This window comes from Microtus oregoni, unplaced genomic scaffold (assembly GCF_018167655.1).
Source record: "Microtus oregoni isolate MIOR12 unplaced genomic scaffold, Mior012 000102F_ref0000329, whole genome shotgun sequence".
Lineage (NCBI taxonomy): Eukaryota > Metazoa > Chordata > Mammalia > Rodentia > Cricetidae > Microtus > Microtus oregoni.
The window spans coordinates 3652307-3669151 of NW_024544716.1; the positions used below are offsets into that span (position 1 = coordinate 3652307).

General features: G+C 46.3%; 1 non-coding gene across 1 annotated transcript; it reads left to right on the forward strand.

Moving 5' to 3' along the window:
* Positions 1–507: 507 nt before the first annotated feature.
* LOC121443227 lies at positions 508–610 on the forward strand. Its single transcript, XR_005973641.1, has one exon. It is a non-coding gene; the product is annotated as a U6 spliceosomal RNA (small nuclear RNA).
* Positions 611–16845: the final 16235 nt, after the last annotated feature.

Genomic DNA, 16845 nt, shown 5'->3' on the forward strand with positions numbered 1-16845 from the left:
AGTGCCTTCCACTGTCCAGACAACTCCAGGGAAAGCATCTGTAGCTAAAGAAAAGCTGCAAGCATGAGTCTGAGTTTTCGCTTTTGTCTTCCTAACATTGAGAGATAGGTGGGAAGAAAATGAGGTGTCACATGTGATCTGAGTTTTCCCATCATCCCCATCAAAACACGTCTGGAGGGTTGAGCGGGTCAGAGACATCATGGTTAGAATGCCACACATCCTCCATAGGATCGTGTCTCTGAAGTGCTGGTACTCCTCTGCTGAGTGCTGTTTTGGAATATGGAACCTTCTAGACATGGGACCAAGGTAGTAGACATAGGGCCAGAGACATGGGGCTCCAGGATTCCTAGGTTGCTTCACTCCAGTATTGTGCCTATGCAAAGAAAAGTGCCTGACACAAGAGTGGTGTGTTCTTTACACATCTGTTTCTTTGATTTAAGAAAAAAGCATGGCCAAGGCAACTTTAATTTGGGCTCATGGTTCCAGAGGCGTAAGAGTTCATCATGAGTGCTCAGTTCGCAGCACAGACACTTAAATTAGAATGATACAGAGATTAGCATTGGCCCTGAGCAAGAATGACACACAAAGTCATGAAGTGTCCCATGTTTTTCCTTTTTTCTCTTAAATCTTGTTTTATTGGGGGGAATGCAGGGGCAGAGGGTAGAGGTGAAGGGACAAGTAAATGAATGGAATCAAGATACATGGTGTAAAAGACACAGAGGATAGATAGATAGATAGATAGATAGATAGATAGATAGATAGATAATAGGTAGATAATAAAATAGTTCATTGTGGCAGGGAAGCATGGCCCCAAGCAGTAGGAGCAGATAGTTGAGAGCTCGAATCTTCAAACCCAAGCAAGCAAGCCGGAAACAGGAAATAAACAGGAGGTGGGCAGGACTATAAACATTAGACATCCCCTGGTTACATGCTTCCTCTTACAAGGCTCAACCTCCCGCAACCTGTCCAGACAGCACCACCAGCCGGAGATGAGGGATGCTTCTCATTCAAACCACCGCAAGAGGGGAAGGTTGCAGAGATAAGCTTCGAGGGGTGTCCAGGGACACCCGGATCTCACCCTATACCTGGCTGCCCACTATCCCACAGAACTCATGCACCACAGGCTGAGAAGGACTCTCAGAAAAGAAATAATCACTGGAGGCTGAGAGAGCCAGATCCCTATCAGCCCCACCCGAAAGCTTCAGAGAATACAGGGTAGCCAGACACCTGGGAGGTAGGCTCAGGCAGGTGGAAGAACACAGGATGAGGAACCGCCAGGCACAGCCCTACCATGGAGCCATGAGAGGTGGCTGGGCAGCAGCATGGGAAGGTGCTCGACTGGCCCCAATGTCTGGGTACCAGCCACTCCCACACCTCAAGGGAACACAGCCGAGGAACCCCAACTAACTGTGCTTCCCCAAAATTGATTAGATTGCTGCCACTAGGCACAGGAGGGTTTGAAGTAACTGTTTGCTTGCAGTGTCGCAATTTTCTTTACATTTCTGTAAGTCTGACTTTGTGAAGTGACCATTCAGTCACCCCCACCACACAGGATGCTGGACAGTGTCACCTCCAAGAGATAGAACCTTCCTTCTCAGGGGTGTTGGAGAAAGGACACAAGATCCAGGTACAGCTAGTGATTCCTGGTACCTAGATACAAAAGTATGGAGGGAGGAGGGGATACCAAGAGCATGACAGTTTGGGGCATGCAGCATTTGCTTTCTGGAACATCTATAGTTTTTGAGGTTGCTAGCTGTCTTTGTTCAAAGAACTGCATGTATGCACGTGCAGGCAGGGGAAAGGGACTGCTACATATACTATTACAAGGGGGAGTTATGCATAACCACAAACCAAATAGGATCCCAGGTTAAATTTTCTCCTAGGCAAATGTTTATAGCACCTAAAGTCAGTGGGTAGCAACACCCTAGAATGGCTTTGGTGACCAACTCAGCTTCCGTCTGGGATGAACAAGGTGTCCCAAGCCCAACCCTCCTCAGTCAGGGGTATGGGAATGGCTGTGATGAACATAGAACAACCTTTCCTTCCAGAAAGCTGAGTCCAAGTATGCTATAGGCCAAAGGCATCTGACAGAGTGCTTCCCACCATCATGCCCGGGACTAGGGCAGTGCCACATCCACCCGGTAAAATTTCCTTAAGTTGGCATTCATTTCTTGAATGTTTCAAAGCAAAATTTTACTTGGAAACCACATATTTCACTGTGTTCATGGATTCTGTACTTTTTAAAACTTCTTCAGGACCTGTGTGCTGGCACACCTTTAATCCCAGTACTCAGGAGGCAGAGGCAGGCAGATGTCTGGGTTCTCAGTCAGTCTGGTCTACAGAGGGAGTTCTAGGTCAGCCAGCGCTGCTCAGAGAAACCCTGCACAGAGAAATAATAATATTATCATCATCATCATCATTATTATTCACCAGGCAAAACAAGTTCACCTGGCTACAATGTGTTGTTAAACTCTGGAATGCCCCCTTCCCCATTAGACTTGTATTTTGATAACTTGGTGTTGGCTTGGGCTACTATTTTGAAGGCTGTGAAACTTGTAGAGGCGATAGCCTGACAAATAGAAGTAGGTTCCTAGGGGAGGGTCCTTGAAGATATACCAGCCCCTGGTTCTGAAACAGACAGGCATGGGAGACAGTTTGGGGCTATGCATCCCCTCTAGTAATAATGCCTTTACCTACATGTTCACACACTCCCTTCTCCAGACAATGAACCTAGCAAGCCCAAAGCCCATCCCATCCCCACGACCTGTATCAGGTGCCCCAAACTACCACCTCTGAACAACAGTATAATTTTCTTCTTGTCCTGGCAACAATTAAATTTAGAGTTTCTATTCAAGTGTGTTCTCTATGTATCCAGGTATGAAGAACAGAATGAAGGGACGATCCGCCCTGAACTGGTTGTGGGTGCATATGAATGAGACATAACTATCTCCTCTGGCAACCGTTTGTGGAGAATCCCTTATTTAGCACATTATGCCTGTGCATAACTGGACATGCATATGACTAAAGTCAGAAGCATCATGGGAAGGGACATGCATAGAAGGAAAAAATGAATATATGATCTAATCTATCTGTCAAAATGGAGCCCAAACTATAGTAACCAGCCCCTCTTTCTTTTGAACCCCACAAAAGGAAGCCCCAAAAGGTAGTCGAGGCCCTTCTGCGCTCTCTGTGCTGAAGCCTGCTGTCAATTCTGACATCCTCTTTCACCTGTACTGCAGTTTTGCACTGAGCGAAGCCACCTTGTGTCCGTGAGCCCTTATGTTCAGTCCTTTGACGGAGAGGCCAACAACCTGGAAACGCCAGGCTCAGACTCCAACCACACGTCACAGTTCCAGCCACGACTCCAGTCCTGGTCCATGCGGACAAACCTTGGCCACACATTTCCGCCACCAGACAGGTGCTCGGCTATGCTGTCCCTGCTATGATAGACTGAGACCTCCGAAACCATGAGCCACGATAAAGTCTTTCCCTCCACGGCTTGTTTTAGTCGGCTGTTGTCACTGTGCTGAGAAATAAGACACACACAGAAACTGTCCACCTACTAGGCACAAGGAAGCCCACCTACTAGGCACAAAGCAGCCCACCTACTAGGCACAAGGCAGCCCACCTACTAGGCACAAGGTACACCACCTACTAAGCACAAGGTAGCCCACCTACTAGGCACAAAACAACCCACCTACTAATCACAAGGCAGCCCACCTACTAGGCACAAGGCATCCCACCTACTAGGCACAAGCCAACCCGCCTACTAAGCACAAGACACCTTGCTATCATTCCACATTTAAGAAATCCATAACCTGTCCCTCCTTTCATAAGCAAAGAGCTTTCTCTCAGAGATACATCCTGAGTGGTCACCACAGAGCCTAGACCAAATCATGTAGTTTGTAGATGGAAGGAAAAGAAAGAAAGGAATGAAGAAGGGGTGGGAGGGAGACATTTTGACACCATCGTGGCTATATCAACCAAGTATTATGAAAATGTGGGGTAAGGAACTGCTGTATGGAGCAGGTGGTCCTTTCATCGGGTCATTCCCAGAGGGCAGGGCACCATTGGGGCACCAACATCATCTCCCAATGGCTACTCAACTTCCAGGGGTCAGGATTGCCCTTGCCATTCAAGGAGCAAGATGAATGATTGAGTTAGCCTTCATTTCTTAGCATCTGGTTGGCCTGTGATCCACGGCACTTGAGGTGGGCATCCTAGTCTCTAGGTGCTCAGAAGACGAATGTCACTTTGGGTGTAGCTGTGTATATAACTGGCAGTGAGAGAACAGATTCTCTTTATTTTTTCAAAGGATTTCATTTGGTTTTGTTTTATGTGTTAATGTTCACGTGTGTGTGTGTGTGTGTGTGTGTGTGTGTGTGTGTGTGTAAATGCACCATGTGCATGCAGTGCCCAAGGAAGACAGAGAGGATGTCAGATCCCCTGGAACTGGAGTTACAGATGGCTGTGAGCCACCATGTGGGTGGTGGGAACTGAACCTGGGTCTTCTGTAAGAGCAGAAAGTGCTCTTAACCACTGAGCCCTCTCTCCACCTGCCTCCTTTTTTTAACTGTAGAGCTTGGGATTGAAGCCAGGACTCCACACATGCTAAACACACCCTCTCTCACTAACCAACATTCCTACCACTGTTACTTTCTCCTTTTGAGATAGAATCATGTACACAGTCTGCCTTGAACACAATCTACAGCCCAGGCTATTCTGCAAGTTGCTATGTAGCCCAGAAAATATTTCTGCCTCAGTCCTGAGAAGCAGGAATTACAGGCCGATGGTACCCAGGTCAGTGAGGATAGGTTTCTGAAACAGAACCTTCAGAACCTTCTAGCGAGGTCAAGTGGAAATACTCGAGGCAGGTGGGAAACAGCTTCGTGACCACATGGCTAAGGCATAGGGTGCTTTGTACCTGTAAAGAGGTCTGTTGCAGGTTGAGCCACTAAACACGCTGGGTGAGAACATACTCTGAGAATACTGATGGTACACTTCCCACAGGCCGGGCACCAGATGGCAAAGCCACCAAACTGTACAAGACAGGCAGAGACCCTGCCTCACAGATATGATGACACTAACAGAGGAGAGAGCCACCCAGGCATGGGAGCTATGGAGAAATACAACCTCATGATGTCATACAGTGACAGCAAGGGCCTTGGGAGCCATGAGATCAGAGAGTCCAGACCCAAATGACAAAGTGTATCGCAAGCAGAGAGAGCAGGCCTAAGTGAGGAAAACAGAGAAATATCAGCATTTGAGAACTTCAGGAGACGGACAGGAGGTCAGGGGTCACACGAGGAGCTTGATGGGGCAGCTAAGGTGAAATGCGCAGGTCATTTGGACCAACTTCCTACAGGCTCAAAGTGACGCACCATCCTTCTGTGCCCATTTTCCCTTCACTGCCAGCATGGCTCTGGGTGTCTCTGGGTAGCACTAGCTGTGGTCACTTGAGAAGTGTTTTCCTTATACAAGCTCAGAGGTGACAAGACTCTGGCACTATGACCAGTCAAAGTCCTGGGATCCCTGTCAACATCACGAGTATCGGCTGTTTGTCCTGCTCGGCCCACGACTCATCTTCTCTATACCCATACAACACTGGCATCATCGTCACTGTCAAGACCAGGCAGAGAAGAGCCCGAGAACCACGGGGTACCTGGCTGTGGGTATCACCCCAGGTCTGGGAGGAAAAGCCCCAGGCTCTGGGCAGCTAGCATCTCAAGGTCAATGCCAGTCCTTCACCTACAGGGCACCTGCTGTTTCCCCAGGGCATCTGACATCTTCATAGATTGGCTTCTAACCTCAGCCTGGTTTGCTGCACGGTCACATCACCATCCAGAGTTGAAAAATCCTTTCTAATGGAAATGACATGCAAAGCGAGTAGATTTCTCCTAAGTGAGCTACCTGGGGAAGCCATCCAGAGTGCAGTCCCTTTCTACCTGAGGCCCCATTAGCTTCCATGGCACATGCATGGGGACACAGGAAGTCAGTGAAGCACATTGGAAATGGATGGCTACAGTCCCCAGACCTCTTCCTCCCCAGCTGGAGGTTATCAGAGATCCCAGAATCTGGGGAACCAGCATTCAGGGCCCTGAGATAAGGAGTCAATCATAAAACTGAATATCAAAACACCCCCATTCAAGGAACCCTAGAGCCTCGTTCAGTGCTGTTCCAACTACCACACAGCTGGAACATTGAGGCCCATCAGCAATCACTGTGCAGATGTGGAAATATGCTTTATTTTCAGTCCCACGTAGATAATTCGTGTGTGTGTGTGTGTGTGTGTGTGTGTGTGTGTGTCCTGCTGCATGCGAATCAAGCACTGTACCACTGAACCAGTCCTACTACAGCCCAAACTGATTCTACTTTATTTTGACGGCCTTATTACACTGCCCAGACTAGCTTCAATCTTTCCATCCTCCTGTCTCAGCACCCCAAGTAGCTGGGATTATAGGTACACATTTCCATACCCAGTTTCATTACCCTTTATTTCTTTCAATCCCAATCGTCTACTGAGCAAGTACGTGGGGTTCTGTTTGAAAGGAAGCAGGACCAGAGAGATGGCTCAGAAGTCCAGGTTTGATTCCCAGCACTCACAACTTCTCTCTCATCTCAGACTGAACCAATCCCGAAAACCCGGAGATCAATAAGCAATGAGACCCGGGCATAATGGTGTCTACCTGTAACCCCAGCCCTCGGGAGGCCGAGGCACAAGGGCTGTTCCTTCGAGGGTAACCTTGACCACCAAGTAAGACATTACCAGGAAGAAAGAGAAGAGGCAAGGAAGGTGAGGAAACCAAGGGTTGTACAGGGGGTGGTTTATTAGGTAACATGCCTGCTGCAAACAGGAACACCTGAGTTTGCATCCCCCGAATCCAGCTTTTAAAATCCACTCGCTATTCTGGCACTCAGGGGTGTGGGGGTGGGGAGCAGAAACAGAAGGATCCTGGGAACTTGCCCAGCCAAGCAATCTAGCCAAAATGGTGAGCTCCAAGTTCAGGGAGAATTGCCTGTCTCAAAAACGAAGGTAGACTGCAATTGAGGAAAATACTGGAAGTCAACCTCTGACCTCTGAATTCAGTACACATGCACCTATGCACGCACAAGAACATATATGTTGCATGTATACACACACACACACACACAAACACACATACACATATTTGTAAGAACAGCCACTTGGTGTAAGGGTTAGAGACAAATTACATAGCGGTGTGAAAGGGAGAAACTACAGAGCATAGCCCTGCTCCACATGTCCTCAATCATGGTCACTAGGAAATTTCTAGATTTTTTTTCTAACAGATAGCAGAAACATGGGGTGGGGGTAGGTGAAATCTGATCTCCCTGAGGAGCATCTACCTCGGGTTTTGTTAATACGCTAGAGTCCAAGAGCCCACCTGTGTCCGAGGAGAGCCCACAGTCCATCTGTTTGCCACGTCCAATCCAAAGACTGCCCTACCGCAGGCAAAGCTGCACTGGCTGCAGTGATTCCCAGGGACCCAACCCGGTGATCCTCTGTGGTGACCAAGGACCGCCCCCTTTGCAGAGCAACACTCTCCCTTATACTGCTCAGCAGGTGAAGGGCATGCGTCCCCTGCCCCGGGGCCTGATGTCAGTCAGCCAATTGTAAAAGGTGTTTGCCCAAATTAAAGTCTGCACTCAAGTTCTCTTTCCCTGCCAAGTCAGCACCTCATTCCTAGCTCTGATGATTGACACGGCTCTTAATGTGGGTTTCTAACTGTGAAACCATTTTGTGAGCAAACAGCAAGAGCAAGAAATCCTTGGTCCAGTGATCCCGCGGCTTCCTCTCTTGGCGAGCCACCTGGGGATGGAATTGCCCCCTGAATATTATCCTTTTCTATTATTTTTATCTTGGGTTCCAAATGAAGCACACGAGGGAAATAGATGTGCTGTGGCCTGAATTCTCACAAAGAGGTGTTAGGAGGGTTTTAAGCACAGGCAGAGGCTTATGGGTAGCTTGGGAGGAAAGAAATGGTTTTTAGTTCCGTGCAGGGGGTAGGGAGGGACTTCAGAGGGGGAGTGCTGGGTCTCCGGGTGTGTGACTGGGCAAGCTGACAGGGGTAGGGAGGGCGACAAAGTGATGCTGGATACAGCTCCCTTCTGGGCTCAGTGACAGACAACTCAGGGCAACAGGCTAACAGCAGCACAGCCCAGAGAGCCCCTTCTCCCTTGCCCTGGAAGCCCCGCTGAGAAGCGGGCGATCCCCTCTGTTACAATTTGAATGAGAAATGTCCTCCACTGTCAAAAAAAGAAACTTAATAAACCATCTAGTGCTGTGTCCTCCATGAGGCTGCTTGCCAGTCACATGGGCGCAGCTGCCGCTTGAGGACCCAGTAGTGGGAGAGCCTTCCTCTCTCACCCTAGGACTGGGCAGACTTTACTCAGCCTGTGGCCCTGGCATTGCTTGAGTTCACATTCTGAGCTGGCTTTTTCTGTGTGTCTAGTCCTGGGGGACTTAATTTATTTTTAATTTAATTATTGTTTATTTGTGAGTGTGTGTGTGTGTGTGTGTGTGTGTGTGAGAGAGAGAGAGAGAGAGAGAGAGAGAGAGAGAGACAGACAGACAGAGAGAGAGAGAGAGAGAGAGAGAGAGAGAGAGAGAGAGACAGAGAGAGACAGAGAGAGAGCATTGTATCTCCTGGAGCTGGAGTTACAGGTGACTATTAGCCATCCAATGTGAGTGCTAGGAACTGAGTATGTGACCTCTGGAAGAGCAGCAAGCTCTATTAACCACTGGGCCATCTCTCCAGCCCTCTTTAGTTCATTTTTGTTGACGATACTCATGTTTATTCATTCCTTCCATAGGTCTCACAAACTATTGAGGCATTCCTGCCCCCAAAGAAAAGATCCACAATGATTTCTGTAGTGTAGCGTGCCATTCCTCCCCACCAGGAGAGCACAGAAAGGCGAGGTGCCTTGAACTTGGAACCACATTCACCGTTGGCAATGTCTCGTCTAAAGCTTGCTTCATGGCTTCAGAGTAGTAGGGGCAGGAGGTGGGGGAGAGCCCAGAGGAAGGTTCTCTTCCTTCACTGGCAGTCACAGAACTAAGTTTTTCATGAGGAGGCCCTCAAGCTGGGACTGAACTGGGAGGGGGGATGGAAAGTCCTTGATGTGAGGAGAAGAAAACACATGAAGTGCCCGGCAGAAGTGGTACCAGCAGGGTGGAGCCCTGGATCAAAGGGAAGGAATCCCTGAGACCCTTTCCCTGGCTACCCTGGGCTATCTCAGGAACAATTTCACTTAGCCTCCTGGGTCACGGCACCTGCCACCGCCCAGGCCTCCTCAGTCTTGCATCTCCCAACACAAAGGCCAGCTGCTGGAATTCTCTCTGCAGCCCCAGTGAGAAGCAGTCAGGGAACAAAGCTATCTGTGCCTTGTGGTGCCCAAAATACGACTGTCATTTATTTTGTTATATGAAATTAGAGCAAGCCTTGTAGCCATAATGAATCATTTCCATCCTGCCTGGGCCACTGTGTCAGGCAGGAGCTCGGCATCCCCCATTCAGGGCCTTTCACTTCATCTCTGGCTAATAATAACCCACCCAGGTGAGCAAACGCCCTCCCCAGACAATGCAGGGCCTGGACAGACATCTCCAGGGGAAGAGCAGCATATGAGGGGTGGGGCCAGGCAAGCACGGCTGGAGAAAGACAATGCCCATGGAGAGAGGTGAAAGCTTGTGTTCCATGGTGGAGAGAAGCAAAACAGAAGACACCCCATGTCTTTCCCAGCTACTCCTCAGACAATGCATTCACAGCAGGTTGCTCTTTTGTAGACTTTCTTCCCACTCATTGTCTAGATTGGCTCAGAGGGCATCACCAAGTCCCCACCATGACCATCCATGGCTTTGCTCTCTAAGCCTCAGATTGCAAAGCACCACATTGTTGGGACCATTTGGAGTCCTGGCCTTCAGCTGCTCTTCCCTGCTAGAGTCTCTGATTGGAGTTACTAAAAGCTGTGCCTTGCCTTGAGGATCAGAGGATAAGGTTTTGGCCCACTTGACTATTGGGTATATAAGCCTCCATGGTGCTATTAAATAAAGGGCTTCTTACCAGTGACTAGAGGTCCTTGTCTCTGTCTCTCTGTCTGTGTGTCTCTGTGTGTTTCAACCTCCAGCCCCTTGCCCAAAGCTCGCAGACTGTATGGTAGCGCATAGAACGCAGACAGGCGTTGGGCGCTGCACCACACCGCTCCCTAACCTAGAGCTCATAAGGTCTAGCCCCTCCTCTCTCATCTCCCATCCTCATCCAGAGCTGGCTCTGTAAGAGTTGGTGCTCGCAAGTGAGTCAGTCAATATGTGGTCATAGAATCACGTTCCTAGGTTCTTCCCTCTGGGGCTAAGTCCAAGGAGCCCTGCCCAGTCTACTGCAGAGGAAGTCAAAGCCAGGCTCTACAATGTAAAAGTCTCCCCCACAAAGTCAAAAAGAAAGTTATCCCAAGCATGAGGCTGTCAGCCCAAACCCAGCATCACCGGTCTTTTCCACTCGTTGTAACTCTCAACTCCTTTTAACTATCATATCCACAGAGTTGGCAACAAGTATGGCTCAGGGAGAGGACAGATGAACCAATGAGGGAATGAGCATCAAAGGCCATGTTGCTAAATGTTGTAGGACCAGTCCCAGAGGGACAGTGAGCAGAGAGGGGAAGCTGGCCAGATGGCACGGGTTCCTCTGCCTGCTCCTCCTGTCTCAGAGGGCTCAGCTGAAGGGGAACTGTAAGCCGCCGTCCCACAGCTTCCTATTGGTGCACAGTCCATGGATTTCTACTGGTACCCCACTTGTCCGCTGCGCCAGACTCATCGGTCCCTCTTGGCTCTCTGTGTTCACCTCCCAGCTCCATGTGAAGCCCGTCTGTTTCTGCTCTACAGTGATAAAGCTCTATCTGCTGTCAAGCTAATTTGACTGAGACACTCCTGGGCAGGCAGTAAAGCACTGACTGTGAGCAGACGCATGCCCGAGGCTGGGGATCCAGATGGAATAGATGGGGAGAGTGAAGACAGCCCATCTCTCAACTTCCTGAATGTCATGGCTCTGCCATGCACTCACCTCTGCTGTGATGGACCAGAACCATGAGCCAAAGCAAAGCCTTCCCCCTTTCACTTGCTAATAGCCCTGATTTTGTCCAAGGGATGAGATACGACTAATATTATCATCCACCAAGAGTGTATCCTCTGCCTGACTCTACCTTCTCTCTCTTCCCATGAATCCTTGCTACCCAGCCATGGTTTTCTTCAGTGAGCCTGCTACATGTCCATCCTCCTTAACCTCCATGATTCATATGACCTCAAGGCTCCCTGTATTCAAGTGAGGTCTTGTCTATATGCACCAGACACTGGCCTGATGCTGCTGAGAGGCCCCGCCTTGCCTGGGCCTAAGGAGGCCATGTGTCTCCATCTCACCTGCAGATGCCACAGTATCAGAGTCACTGAAGGACTCTGTGAGATGCTCTCTGAGTGAGTGAATCAGAGCAGTGACATGGAAGTTACCAAGTCTCAAGCTCCGGGCTTAATTTATCATCTTGTACATCACCACAAAAACTGAAAACACAAAAATCCATCCATAAAGCAATAAATAGCTGCTAAGAGAATCAGTCTTCCGTTGCAAGGTATTTGGTTACACTGTGTGAAGATATGCCTCTGTGATTGGTTTACCAAAAAGCTGAATGACCAATAGTTAGGCAAGATTTGGGGGGCAGCGAGGACGTTGGGAAGAAAAAGGCAGAGTCATCAGACAGACGCAAAGGAAGAATGACATGTAGGAGATGAAGTAAGAAGCCACGAGCCATGGGGCAGCACATAAGTTAATAGAAATGGTTGATTTAAGTTATAGAAGCTAGTTAGAAAAAGTCTAAACTATCGGCCAAGCTTTCATAATTAATAAGAAGTCTCTGTATCATGATTGGGGAGCCAATGGTCCAGACAAAAAAGCCCAACTACAGTTTTCTCTAGGGACAAGCCCCCGGATAGATTATCCAATTCTCTCTCTCTCTCTCTCTCTCTCTCTCTCTCTCTCTCTCTCTCTCTCACACACACACACACACACACACACACACACACACAGACATGCACATACACATATATATAAACACACACACACTCTCACTCACATGCACACACATATACACACACAGACATGCATATATACATATATACATACACACACACACACAGACATGCAACCCTAAATGAATTCAGAAAGTTATCTACTATTTCAGTGTGTGTGCACACACAAGAGTGTGTATGACAACAATAATTAAAGAAAAGGAGATCATGAACTTGAGAGGGAGTTGGAAGGACACAGGAGAGGTTGGAGAAGGGAGAAGGAGGAGTGGGAATCATGTAAGAACAGCACTCATGTATAAAATGAATAAATATGGGACTGAAGAGATGATTCAGCTGGTAAGAGCACCAGTTGCTCTCCCAGAGGACCAAGGTTCAATTCCCAGCACCCACAAGGTAGCTCACAATCCTCCATAACATTAGTTCCAGGGGATCTACCCCCTTCTGGGCACTGCTTGCACACGGTGCACAGATTTACATGCAGGTAAAACACCAATACACATAAAATAAAAACTAAAAAATTACATATATTATTATATAATATATTATATTCTTAAATGTATATAGAATCTTATTTAATACACATATGTATATAAATGTATATGTGTATAAATAATATAATGTGTGTATAACTATGTAAATAAAATGATATATATATCCCTGGGTAAACTAATAAGACACAAATCAAAACAGAAGTCATGAATCTAGGAAAGGATTAACAGTGACAGGGAGGGGTTGACAGGGATAGGAGGAAGACGAGGGAGGGATAATCTGAACATGTGTCTAAGTGTGAAATTGTCAGATAACAAAATTAATGAATAAAAAGGTATAGTGGAAATGGGCTTAAAATGTGATTGAACTACAATGGATCTAAAAGAAACTCACTTCAAACATAACAATGTAATCAGGTTGGAAACAAGAGAGTAGAAAAGATATGTCACGTAAGCATTAATCAAAGGGAGGCAGCAGATTTATATTAACACCAGATAGCACCGAGAGCAGAGAACGCCACCCGAGAAACAGGGGAGAATATGTAATGATCAAGAAGGTCAACCACGAAGAAAACAAAACAAACCAAAGCATGTACACAACAAGAGGAACACAGGACAGAATGGGAAGGAGAAGAAGTCACAGTGAGCCAATCGCTCAAGCTCCCTCTCGGCCACACAGAAAGCCGTCATCCAGAACACAGAAGGGCTCACACCACTGGACCAAAATTCGTGAATAGACCCATCTGACAGCAGAGTTCCACCAGGTCTTCCCCACCACCCACGGAGGATTAGCAAACCTAGACTGCTTCAGGTCCACAAAAGAAACATAATGGGATTTCAGCCACACTGACCATGCTCTCCAAATACACTGAAATAACAGGGAAAAAATTCTCCAAACACTTGGAAACTGACCAATAAATTTCTAGATAACATGAGGTAGGATGGGAGTCTCGAGAGAAATAAAAGAAAGTTTGCATTGAGCAGAAGGAAAATGAAAATACAACATATCAGAAATTGTGGGGCACGGCTACAACTGCGTGAGAAGGAAAACTTATAGTGTTGAGTGTATGAAATGAAAAGAGAAAACATCCCCAATCAAAACATTCAAGCTCACACTTCAAGGACCTTGAGAGGGGAGGGTGGGAGGGAGGGAGGGAGGAAAAGAGAGAGAGATTAAACCAAAGTGTCAGGCATGGTGGCATACAGCCTTAATCTGAGCACTTGGCAGAAAGAGACAGATGGATCTCTGAGTTTGAGGCCAGACTGAGTCTGCAGATCAAGTTCAAGGACAGCCAGAGCTACACAGAGAAACCCTGTCTCAAAAAAATAAAATTAGCCCAAAGCTAACTAGCAAAAGAAATGAAGTAATAAGGAAGAAAAATTAAATTAAACAAAATGGAGAATAGAAAAACTATAATAAGAAATCAGTGGAACAAAGACTTAGTTCTTAGGAAAGCTTAAGAAATAGACAAATATCTAGAAAAACTAATTAAACAGAGAAATGCCAGAAACCCTCAGGCATCAAAAAGATGACAGAGAATGCCTGGGAAACATACATGCGACCTGGTGACAAACAAAGTAGGCAAGTTTCTCCAAAAGTGTGAACGACTATAGCTCAACCAATACGGAGAACGAGGTGTACATAGTCCTGTTAGGACTAAGAAACTTCAATTTATACTTTTGTAAATTCCCCTAAAAGGGTATCTTCAGGCCCAGATAGTGCCACTGGTGAGTTCTGTCAAGTGTTAAAACATGAATTGCTTCCGTTCTACAGATCTTCTATTAGAAAATGAAGACAAGAGACTGCTACCTTTGTTGTAAATCTGGTAATACTGTCATAACAAGCCACATAATGGAATAAAGTAAGATTAAAATAGAAAGGGAGGGAAAGAGAGAGGGACTGAAGAAGGTTGGGAACGCAGCAGAAAGAAGGGGTATCAATCCAGAATTCCTTCACAAATATTAGAACCTTACAAAAGGAATGCAAGGTTGGTTCAATATCAGATCATCAACTAATGCAATCCAGCACACAGACTAAACAAAGCATGGGTATTGGTTCGGAAAGAACACGGAGAAAAATTCATACCCATTCATGGTTGTAAAAATGACAAGCTGCCTGCGAGGTAGGAGCCCTGAGAATTTTATTCAGCTGATGAGGGTGTGTATAAAGAAGCCGCAGCTAATACTGTGTGTGAGTGTGAAAGTTGCTGCCTTTCCTCCATGAGTGAATCAGGAAGTCCCCACATTCTGAACTGTAAAGCAACACACGACTGAAGTTCTGAGCAGTCCAAAATGCCAAAATAAACAGTAAGTAAAAGCTAACGTTACAGATCAAAAGAAAAGAAATAAGAGTATTCCTGTCTGCAGATGGCACGGTCACCTGTGTGGAGGATCTGAAAATCTCCTAGAACCCAGGGTTGAGTTCAGCGAAGTTGCTGAACAGAATTTAAGCATATAAAAGGAAAGGTTTCCTGAATATTAGCAGTGAACACATAAGCATCCAAAATTAAACGTGACTGAGAGAATTTGAAGCTCTTGAAGTGGACCCAGGCTTCCAAGGGCACCACATGCATGTGGCACACATACTCACAACAGGCGAACACTCATAAACATAAAATCAAAATAAATAGCCGGGCAGTGGTGGTGCTCACCTTTAATCCCAGCACTCAGGAGACAGAGGCAGGTGGATCTCTATGAGTTTGAGGCCAGCTTGATCGACAAAACAAGTTCCAGGACAGTCAGGACTGTTACACAGAGAAACCCTGTCTCAAAAAATTCAAAATAGATAAACAAGCAAACAAATAAATAAAGCTTTTAAAAAATGAAATGTTTAGTAGATATTTACATATTCAACAAATGATACTAAGATACAAAAACAAAGTATGTCGAAGAGTTGGATAATCCCCTACATGATGCTGAAAACTCAAAGATCTAACAGAAGGGGAGACCGACTATGTTTATGGGCTAAGAAACCGAAAAATGGTAAGGGACTTCTTTCTCCTCACATTCACGTGTCCCTTAAAAGCAGTTCTTATCCAAATCCCAGAAAGTATTTTGTGTGTATAGGTACCTACGATATCATTTTTAAATGTATGAATATAGGATAACTATAACTATTTTTGGATAAACAAGAATGAGGACAAGTAATAATTATATTCAATAACAAGACTCACTCGGTATCTATAGTAAATCAATACTGTGAGATGCTGCCAGGAAGGTGCCAGACGTGTAGATCAATGGAGTAAGGCGCCCTGCAGAAAAAGAGACACCGGTGGATTCAGCTGACCTATGATAAGAACATGAGATTTAATGAAGGAAAGATACAGCTTTCTCAATCTATGGTGCTGGAGAAATTACATGCCCATGATTTTAAAATAATCAAGCAATCAAACATGAACTTTGATCTAAGTTTCACAGTTTATTTTTTAAAAAGCCCAAAACTCATGGGCTTACATGTAAAATGGAAAGTTCTAGAACTCTAATCAGGCAGTATAAGAGAACCTCTGGAAATCATAAGAGTAGACAGACTCCTTGTATTTGACACTAAAAATATATATTCAGCAAGCAAAAAAAATGATAACTGGGCTTCACCAAATGAAAATTTTTGTTTTGTGAGAAACCAAGGCTAAGAGGAGGGAAAATAGTGTACAAACGAAGAAAGCATTTGTGACGATGTGTCTGTAGAGGACTGCCTTTGAAACTGTAGGAAGAACTCTCAAAACTCAAAAGAAAAAAATAGGAACACTGGGCATGGTGATGTATGCCTCTAATCCTGACTGGAGCTCAGAAGGCCGAGGCAGGGGGGTTGCATTTGAGGTCAGCCTGCCTTCATTGTAAGGCCCTGTCTCAAGCAACAATATATTTAGAAAAAGCACAGAAACACGAAGAGGCCTCTTCCTGAAGAGAATAGGGATGCTATATAAAAGAGGGTTTGCCATTATTGGCCATTAGGGAAATGCAGTTAAAACTGCCATCCTTGGAGGTTGGAGAGGTGCCTCACTGGGAAAGACAAAGACAAACTTTGGTACCTCCGTACCATAGAACACTCCTCCACAAAGAGCAGCAACAACCAGCAAGAATGTCTGGAGAAATACACTAAGTGAAAAGAGCCAATTGCCAAATGTTGCCTGATGTATGAGTTCATTCTGGGGCTGCACCTGCAACCCAGGGGGAGATCCTTAGCACCACATAGAAGCTAGGTGCTGCAGGTACCTCTCACACTCCAGCACAGGTCAGGGAGGGGACAAAGACAGGGAGGTCTTGGGGACT